The sequence below is a fragment of the Microcaecilia unicolor genome, chromosome 7, assembly GCF_901765095.1.
Source record: "Microcaecilia unicolor chromosome 7, aMicUni1.1, whole genome shotgun sequence".
In the NCBI taxonomy this organism is placed as follows: Eukaryota; Metazoa; Chordata; class Amphibia; order Gymnophiona; family Siphonopidae; genus Microcaecilia; species Microcaecilia unicolor.
Window position 1 is genome coordinate 110,805,667 of NC_044037.1, and position 10,094 is coordinate 110,815,760.

Sequence of the window (10,094 nt, forward strand, 5' to 3'; positions counted from 1 at the left end):
TTTCAAATAGAAGACAACCTCTACACTTGATCTCAAGGAACTCGGCCATTATCTACTCAAAGAGAAATTCTAAATGATCACCATTCCTTCCATTGTTCCTCTTCTCAATAAAAGGAGGCTGGATTAACATAGATCTCAAAAGTGCATATGCGCATATTCTAATCCATCCCTCTTCAAAAAAGTACCTTAGGTTTTCCCTTAATCTAATCATTTCCAGTATAAAATGCTCCCTTTTGGCCTTTCCTTGGTATTCAGGGTGTTTCTGAAATGCCTCGTTGTGGAAGCTGCACACCTTCACATACATAGCCTCAATTCTACTACAGAAAACAAACTGCACTTCTATAGTTTCTAAGATTTTTTTTTTTAACCAACTTTCAGAAGTCCACACTTTGTCTCACCAGCATTATTTCTTATAGCAGTTTTATTGGACACTACCAAGGCCAGAACATATCTTGCAGAGGACAGGATCCTTATACTTATGTACCATGTTCAGACCATAATTGTAAGGACCCAGACTTTATTTATAGATCCTGGGGCACATAGCTGCAATTGTCCAAGCCATACTCTATCCACCTTCTCGGCCTCATCTCTTGTTACACTAGTGGATGTAGAGACACAACCTCTCAATGGGTATGCTTTTTATACCATGGCTGTATCAGTTAGTCCTCACTATAGATGTCTCGATCCAAGGGTGGAGAGCTCATTTAGACAATAAGCATTTACAAAGAAAGCGATCAAGCTACAAGATAAATCTTCACAATAACCACTTAAACCTCACGGCAATATTCTAAAAGTATCTCTTCACCATTTTCATGGTTCTTCAAATAGACAATCATGTAGCGATGCTTTATATGAACATGCAAGGGGGCTCAGGCTCCATTCACCTCTGCTGAGCAGCAGACAGAATCTGGAATATTGCAATAGTCAGCCAGCCACATGGAGTAGAGGAGTAGCCCAGTGGTTAGTGCAGTGGCTGAGAACCTGGAGAACTGGGTTTGACTCCTACCACAACTCCTTGTGACTCTGGGCAAGTCACTTAACTGTCCCCTGCCCTGGGTACAAAAATATAGGCTAGAAGCCCGCTAGGGACAGAGAAAGTACCTGCATATAATTGTAAACTGCTTTGACTGTACCATAGAAAGGCAATATATCAAATCCCATTAACCTTACATCCAGATATAGGCCAGTCACATACTTGGACTGCAAAATCAGTTAACCAACAAGCTCAGCAGAGCACTTCAATCTCATAAATGGCCCTCAGTGTAGATATTCTCATGTCTCTCTTTCAAGATAGGGGAACACAACAAATCAACATCTTTGCCAGTGACAAGAATGCAAAGCTTCCCCACTGTTCCATTCTTCCATCTTCCTTATATCTCACAACAGAACCACTGATATTTCCATGGACTAGGACATTTCTTTAAGCTTACCCTCCAAATCCACTCATACCAAGAGTACTACGCAAGTCATAGTAACATAGTAAATGACGGCAGATAAAGACCTGTACAATCTGCCCAACAAGATAAACTCATCTTCTGGCTGGCTGGATGTGCAGTCATGGCCGTGGGTCCAATAAAGCAACTGCATGGTAATTCTCATAGCGCTCTACTGACCTCAACAGAACTGGTTTTCTCTCCTTCACAACCTCACAGTTCTACTTCCCTGCAAGCTACTCTAATTTCCAGTACTCGATCCAAGAGCTGAGTTCTTCATCCAGACCTCAAGTCTGTAACCTTCACAGCCTGGAAACTCAGCAGTCTCTAACTCAAGATTCCCAACTTAGTCCTCAAGGCACAAGTAATCCATTTGGGGTTTCAAGGTATCCACAATGAATATGCATGAGAGATTTCCATGCACTGCCTCAATTGCATGCAAACCTAACTCATGAATATTAATTCTGGATATCCTGAAAACCCAATGAGACTAGGTGTGCCCTGAGGATTGGGTTGGGAATGGCTGTGGCTCCTACGCTAGGTATTCCACAACCAATCCAGGACATCTTGATAGTTGCTCGGAAGTCTTCTATTAGGCATATATATGTTTTCATGTGAAAAAAAGATTTCCAGTCTGGAGCTCTACTATGGTCCTATTACATGCACTCTTACAATGATTCTCAGGTTGAGCCCTCTACCATTTACTGTATATTGTGTTGGGCTTCAAACTTTGTCTATCAGAATACATCTTGGTGCACTATTGGCATACCATGTTCTAGTGGATCACCATCCAGCTTTACAATCACAGCTAGTCATGCTCTTCATGAAAAGCCTCCACTACAGAAGCCCCCATTACCTTGGGACTTAAATCTAGTTCTTGCTTTACTCAGGAAGTCTGCTTTTGCGCCTCTCAAATTCCTAACTTGCAAAGTGCTCTAACTAGTGGATATCACTTCAGCTAGGAGAGTTGGTGTGAACTTCAAGCATTGGTAATGAATGAACCATGTATTCAGTTTTATTCTCACAAAGTTCTCCTTTTGTAAACTGCTTTGATCCTACTTGTTGGAAACTGCGGTATATCAAATATTTTAATAAACATAAACATCCTAAGTTTTTACCTAAGATGGTCACATCTTTCCACCTGAATGAAGAAATAGCGTTCCCCACCTTCTGTCGAAGCTTCATCCAAATGCTCAAGAAAAAGCCTTCCATACTCTGGATTGTAAACGGGCTCATCTTCTACTAGAAAAGAACTGCATCATTGAGAAAACCAACTAAACTATTTTCTTTCATACAAATGGGATTGATGGGTCACTTGCAAAAAGAGCTCTATCAAATTGGCTGGCCTCATGTATACAATTCTGCTGTGAACAAGTGTGGATACTCCTCTCAGCTCCGAGATAGTCTCATCAGATTTGAGCTACTGAAACTACAGTAGCACTCTTGCAGACGGTATTCGAGGTAGACTTCAAGGCAGCTAATCCAGTCCTCTCTTCATACTTCACTGTTCATTATCAGACCAAGCTTTAGTGCAGGACAGTGCCTTCAATTAAGAAGTGCTAGCTATCTGTCCTTATCAACTCTCCCGCTTCCCCTCCAAGAACTATAATTATTCAATATTGAACACCCTTAAGCTTGGGAGTCACCCACTTGTGTGCCTAACAATTCTGCTTGTCGACAGAAAAAGCAATGTTGGTTGCTTGTAACAGGTGTATTCCATAGACCACAGAATTGGTAAGGGAGTTGCATATGAGGCAGTGCATGCAAATCTAACTCAAATATTCATTGTGGATATCCTGAAAACCTGACAGGCTGGGGTTTCCCCAGGACAGGTTTGGGAATCACTGGTTTAAGACGACAAAGAACCAAAAACTAGAGAGGAGGAAATCATGTATTTCACGGGAAGAACTATATTCTGCCAAAAGTGATAACACGAGAATGCTTGTAATTAATTACACAGAATACTGTGTGTCTTTGCCTGAAATGTATAGAAACCCAGCTCTTGACTTTGTTTAGAGACCACATGGGGACTTTGCCCTTGATGTTTCTAGTATGTATGGAGGCTTTTTTTTAGCTACCAGTGAGATGTTTAAATATATTTATTATTGGCACATGTATTTGGGGGGTGGGGACTATGGAGCAATCAATATGCATGGGCTCAGGAGTGATATATACAGATATATAATGGGGGGGGGGCTATCTGTATGGGGACCCCCATAAGCAAGCCCCAAAGCCCCTGCCACAGTGGCATAGCCACAGGTATGCCTGGGTGGGCCAGGGCCCACCTACTTAGGGCTCAGGCCCACCCAGCAGTAGCACATGTTTAGCGGTAGCTGGTGGGGATCCCAAGCTCGATCAGCTGAAGACTTCTCCCTTGACAGTAACAAAAATGCTACTCTCCACGATACCAGCACCCGCGCATGCTCAGTTTTCAGCGCATACTTGCTGCAGACTGCCAAGGTGGAAAGAAGCATTTTCCCACCAGCTGAGACATTTTTTGGGTGGTGGTTGGGGGGGGGGGGGGGGGCACACTTGGTGCACACCCACTTCTTGCCTAGGCCCACCCAAAATCTGTTGTCTGGTTATGCCCCTGCCCTGCCATGTCCTCTCTCTGATAAGAAGTGGGATATCTCTGGGAGAGATGTACACAGGGTTCTGCAAGCCTGAGGAACCAACATTCTAGGGATGGCAGATTTTCTACTGGGCCCTGGCACACATTTTAAGTGAAAAGGCTAGAGTGTACCGAACAGCTAAAAGGTTAATGCTACAAATAATTGCCTTTAACTGTTGCAATGTGAACTATAAAAATTGATGGCTATTTGACAATATTTTCAAAGCACTTAGCCTTCCAAAGTTCCTAGGCTGTATAGGGAGAGGCGTGACCAGCAGAAGAAAAGAGATGTTGATGCCCCTGTACAAGTCGTTGGTGAGGCCCCATCTGGAGTATTGTGTTCAGTTTTGGAGACCGTATCTTGCTAAGGATGTAAAAAGAATTGAAGCAGTGCAAAGAAAAGCTACGAGGATGGTATGGGATTTACGTTACAAGACATATGAGGAGAGACTTGCTGACCTGCACATGTATACCCTGGAGGAAAGGAGAAACAGGGGTGATATGATACAGAGGTTCAAATATTTGAAAGGTATTAATCCGCAAACGAACCTTTTCCGGAGATGGGAAGGCGGTAGAACGAGAGGGCATGAAATGAGATTGAAGGGGGACAGACTTAAGAAAAATGTCAGGAAGTATTTTTTCACGGAGAGGGTGGTGGATGCTTGGAATGCCCTCCCACGGGAGGTGGTGGAGAGGAAAACGGTAACGGAATTCAAACATGCGTGGAATAAACAAAGGAATCCTGTTCACAAGGAAGTGATCCTCAGGAGCTTAGCCTTGAATGGGTGGCAGAGACGGTTGGGAGGCGGGGCTAGTGCTGGGTAGACTTATACGGTCTGTGCCAGAGCCGGTGGTGGGAGGCGGGGCTGGTGGTTGGGAGGCGGGGATAGTACTGGGCGGACTTATACGCAGTGTTGCCAGGTGGGCGGTTTTACTGCCCAATTGGGCGGTTTTCCGCGACCCGCCGCGGGTAATTTTTGCCCGCGGCGGGTTGCAGTTTTTTGGGCTTTTTTTTTTTATTTTGGGCGGTTTTCCGGCGGTTTTTTCGGCTGCGGGGGGCGGGGTTAGTGACGTTCTGGGCGGGGCCGGTGACGGCAGGGTTGATGACAGCGGGGGTGTCAGGGGCGGGGTTTGGGCTGTTTTTAGGCTGGATTGGGTGGGAAAAAATTTTTCCACCTGGCAACCCTGCTTATACGGTCTGTGCCCTGAAAAAGACAGGTACAAATCAAGGTAAGGTATACACAAAAAACTAGCACATATGAGTTTATCTTGTTGGGCAGACTGGATGGACCGTGCAGGTCTTTTTCTGCTGTCATTTACTATGTTACTATGTTTTAAGTTCCATAGGTTTCTATGAAACTTTGGAAGGCTAAGTGCTTTGAAAATATGCCTCTATGGCCTCTAATTTCTAGGCTTTTGGTTTGCGAAAGGTTGGCTGTCTTTTCTATAAAAAAAAAAAAAAAATCACAGAAAGTCATCTTTCTTGCCAAAACAAAGGGGTAGGGCAGCAAGTGTTAGCAGAGGTGTAATATGGGTTATGCTAGAAGCTAAAGAGAAAAAAATCTGACCTAAGACCATAAAACTCAAAATACAGTGTACATATTGAGGAAGAAGCAAAGTACAAAACTGACCACCACTCCATCTCTTACACTGAATTTCGAATCCTGTATATCTAAAATGACCAAAACCAACACATTTATTAAAGAAGCAGAAACAGACACAAACAATATGGCTGGCATTAGGACCCCAGGTGATTAAACATGTTGTAATCACATGCTCCAAATTACATTTATAGCCATATTTTTCAATCTGTATTTACAAAGATGGCTTTGATACAGATGATCTAATTTATTCACTGGCACCAGAATTGCCTAAAAAAAATAATAAAAAAAGGCAGCTTACCTTTCCAAGATATTCCAACAGTTAATGTTTCTTTTTCGCTATACACATATTTTTTCGGTAAAAGGTGGGGATTATTTCTCTTCTTGAGGCTTCTGACATCAAGAACTGAGTGCTTTAACCGTGAAAAGAATGTCTTTCAAGCGCAAAACGAAACAAAGCAGGAAAATGGCTGGCTCTAGGACCAATGTACTCAAGAAAAAAATGCAGAATATGTTGGGCAAAGGGATAACAAACTAGCCCCTGCCCCTCCTTTTAATTATGCAAAATTTGAATATTATGTTAGGAACGTAATGTTCACGCATTCATTTTTTTTTTTTTTTTTTAAAGGAGAGGAATCCTTTTGTCTTCCTCCCCCCCACTGTGGTTGATTCCACCCTCTCTTACTATTCCGTATGTTTGCAGTAGCAAGAAGAGCGAAATTAGGCTCTCTCTATCCGGGGAGGGAGTAGGCAAACAGGAAGAGGATGTGGTTTGATTCTCGTCTCCATGAAATAATGTTCTATTTACAGCACAAACTGGTGTAGCAGACACAAAATTGTATGTTTGCACATCCCTTCTCTAACGGCTCCTAGATTTCATATCCTTACTATAAACTGCAATATTTTGGGAATAAAAATGCTTCCTACAATGCTAATGGAACAACTGTTGTCGAGGCTGGGAAGGGAGAGGAAGGGACTAATAAAACGTAGGGTGAAGCCATCTTTGAGGTTGGAAGAGAGCGAAAGTGCCATCTTGGATGCGGGAAAGGCAAATATTGTCATTCTTTAGGAGTCCACACTCGTTTGAAAGTTCTCTCACACTCTTTGAGCCCTATTTCCCCACACATCAGAGGTTCAGTACAAGATAAGTGAACTAATCTTGATCACTACTTTCATATAAGAGAAGCCTTAGAAAAGTAAACCAAGTGGTCCAGCCAGTAAGAAAAAATCTGAGCACACCTTCTTGCCTACTGCTTCCACTTGCCCTGTCATTTTCTTCTGCAAGTATTGCGTGGATGACAATTTTCAGCTCATAAAATTTATCCAAATTGCACCCCACTTTCTATTCGTTCAGAGGCCCCATAAAATACCCATGCTGCCTTCATTTATTTGAAAAGCGATACTACACAAATCATTCTAGATTTGTACTTAGATGTACTGTCTGAAAATCTCTCTTTGGCCTGCAATCTCACTTCTTGGCATGGTAAATCTCATTCTTTGAATGGTTCGCCCTTGGCATCTGTGAGACGAGCAAGATTTTACCAAACGAGTAATTAAATACCTGGGAATTCTTAGCTTCATCTGGACTATTGTTTATGCCATAATAGTTTTAGTTTAATGATTCTTAAATCATACCATTAATTTATTAAATATGAACTTCAAGACCAACACAAAAATGGTCAAAATAGGCGTTTAATTAAAAAAAAAGAGAGAGAGAAAGAGCAAGCAGTCGATTTCAACAGTCCTGTCCCTCTGAGGTTAGAGTGCCTATCTCTACCATCAGTCTTCAACAAAACGTGAAAACAGCAGAAACCACCAGACAGTTTTGCTTTATGGCAACGGTTTCCCAACTTTTCTCCTCGGTCTCATTCACGCTATTTGCTAAACGTTTTGCTCAGTAACCCCTTTCCCTACTCATTTTGTTCAATCTCTCCACCTATCCTGTCTAATAACCTACTTCCCGCTATTAGCGATTACATTTACAATCAGTTGCAGGCACAAATTACCAATAACCAAGGCTGCAATTATCGCGAGAACGCTCAATAGTACGGAAGCCGCACGGCTCAAAATAGCTCAGAAACAGCTGGGGAAAAACCATAAATACTGCGTTTCTCCACCAGCATCCCGAAATAACCAGAACGAGCACGATACCGGCCTCCTGAGCAAATAGTAGGACATGACAGCGAGTTTGAAGCGCACTAGTTCAGGAAACAAAAGAAAACAGCTAGTCCTGCCATCTTAGAAAGGAAGTGACGCTAAGGGTCGGAGGACACTTTTAAGTGCTGCACATTTCCTGTTTCCTAGCAACAACAAAAGGAAGTGTTCGCTTCAGTGCTAGGGGAGGGGGGAGCAAGGGAAGACAGTCTCAGAAACTAATTATTTAACGTAATAACTCTTATTAACTGCGGTATAATTAGATTAATTGCCGCATTTAATTAAAGACAGATTGAGTCTTGAATACTGAAAGGGTAATATTTTTCTTTATGTTATACTATATGGGACGGTTCCCCTCCCCCTTCTCAGCGTGCTATTGCTATGTTGATTGTTGATTATTAATTATTTTTGTTTGTACTATATGTTTTTGTGGGGGTCGCTCAGTGGCTTATACACGCTTTCAAAGACATCACACACACCCAAGGAAAGGAGAGATTCTCGTTATTTTTTCTTTGTTACTATTTTATCTTTATTATTTATTTTTGAGGACCTGTATTTAATTTTTATATATATTTCGTTCATAAGGGTGAACTCAGACGATCAGCTGATTTTTTTTATTGTAGCGGTTTTTTAGCGTTCCTTGCACCTCACTGGACTTTCCTGTGTCTTTCACAAGACACTTCTTATTTTGTTTTTGCTTTTTAAATAATTGTCGTTAAGTTTGGCTACAACAGGTAAGAAATAACTGTGTTTATATGTATGTATTTTATGTAATGCCTGTTTTAGTCGCGCTCAAGAGCACATACATGTTTATGTTCATATATATTTATATACAGACACTTGAAAATATGATATGGTAGGTTTGTCTATATGTATATCTATACTGTATAATTTTATTTTTATAGTTCTGATAGCATTGTAGTAATATACTAACATTATTTTGATATAGTTATGACTTGAGAGATAATTGTTTTATATTTATACATTAGGGATATGCACAATGCTGAGTGACAATTTGAGAACAAGTTATAACTTTATTTTAATGTTATATAACATTGATAGATTGCATAGTGCATTGGGGCCCTTTTACTAAGCTGTGCTAATAAATGGGCTTAATGTGTCCTTATGCGCGACTTTCCTGCACTAAGGGGCCCTTTTACAAAGTGCACTACTTTTAGTGGGTGTTTTTCCTGTGCTTTTAGGCCATCTCTTAGCTTGTCTGTCAAAAAGCCAAATTTCTATTTTTGGTAATAATGGCCAGGTATTAAGTCCAAAATTAGTGCCTGGCCATTTACTGTGTGAGCCCTTACCGCCTCCTATTTACTTGGCGGTAAGGACTCGTGTGCTAACCCCATGGTAATCGGGCAGTGTGCAGCAATGTGGCCACGTTGCTGATTTTCACCTGTTACCCCGCATTAGAAAATAGAAAATTATTTTTTACCATGGGAAACTGCGTGCGCCACCTTTGGAACTATCGCCTGGCTCCTGTGCTACCCCAGTGGTAGGGCCGATTTGGTGTGTGGTAACCTTATCGTGCTTTGTAAAAGAGCCCCTAAACCTATTTTTAGCATGGCCATCGAAAAGGGCTGTTTTATAATTGTTTAATATATTGCTTGTACTAATGTTAGCATTAGCATGTAGCCAAATTACCCCTGTGGTCATTTTTTGAAAAAAAAAAATAAAAATTACCGCAGGGGTACCCACCATCTTCTGTTTAGAAGGCACAAAGGGCTCCTGTATTGTGGATGCGCTAACCAGTTAGCGCAGCAGTAATGTCAGTGCACTGTTTTCCACCTTTGACATGCCCCCTCCAAAAAATATATATAGTGCACACAGATGGCAAAACTAACCCGGAACAATTTAGCACATCCTTCATTAGGCCATTTTTGGTTCATTAGGCGTGGTTTATAAAGCACCTAACACAGCTTAATAAAAGGACCCTGTATGAGGTGAAGTAATTTCATTTTTATATACTATTAACAGTATATGCAGCGTAGAAGGCGATATAATCAGGCACTCAGCTTTTTTGTGGTAGTGAGAAATTATAAAAACGAAACCACGGGCTGTTCCTGTCAAATACATACCTGTCAGCAGCCACAGGAAACCCAGGATCTCAAGCCACTAGCTCCAAGTTCCACTGGGAAAGCAGCAGGTATGTGGCACCCCAGGATATGGTACTGTTGAGTAGGGGAAGAGGAATCCAGGATCCCTGTTCCACATCCTTATTTGCAGTGGAAGAAACTAGCTTCACCAAGCCTCTCTTCCAGCTGGTAGGAGAGTGATGCTTACGTGCAT

At 41.7% G+C, this 10,094-nt stretch overlaps 1 protein-coding gene across 1 annotated transcript in view; it reads right to left on the minus strand.

Moving 5' to 3' along the window:
* Window positions 1-7,894, minus strand: part of ZNF668 (zinc finger protein 668) — a 28,548-nt gene extending 20,654 nt beyond the window's left edge. The window contains exon 1 of the mRNA XM_030208789.1: window positions 5,947-7,894. The gene's annotated coding sequence lies outside the window, so the exon portion shown is untranslated. The remainder of the gene's footprint in view (window positions 1-5,946) is intronic.
* Between the last annotated feature and the right edge of the window lie 2,200 nt (window positions 7,895-10,094).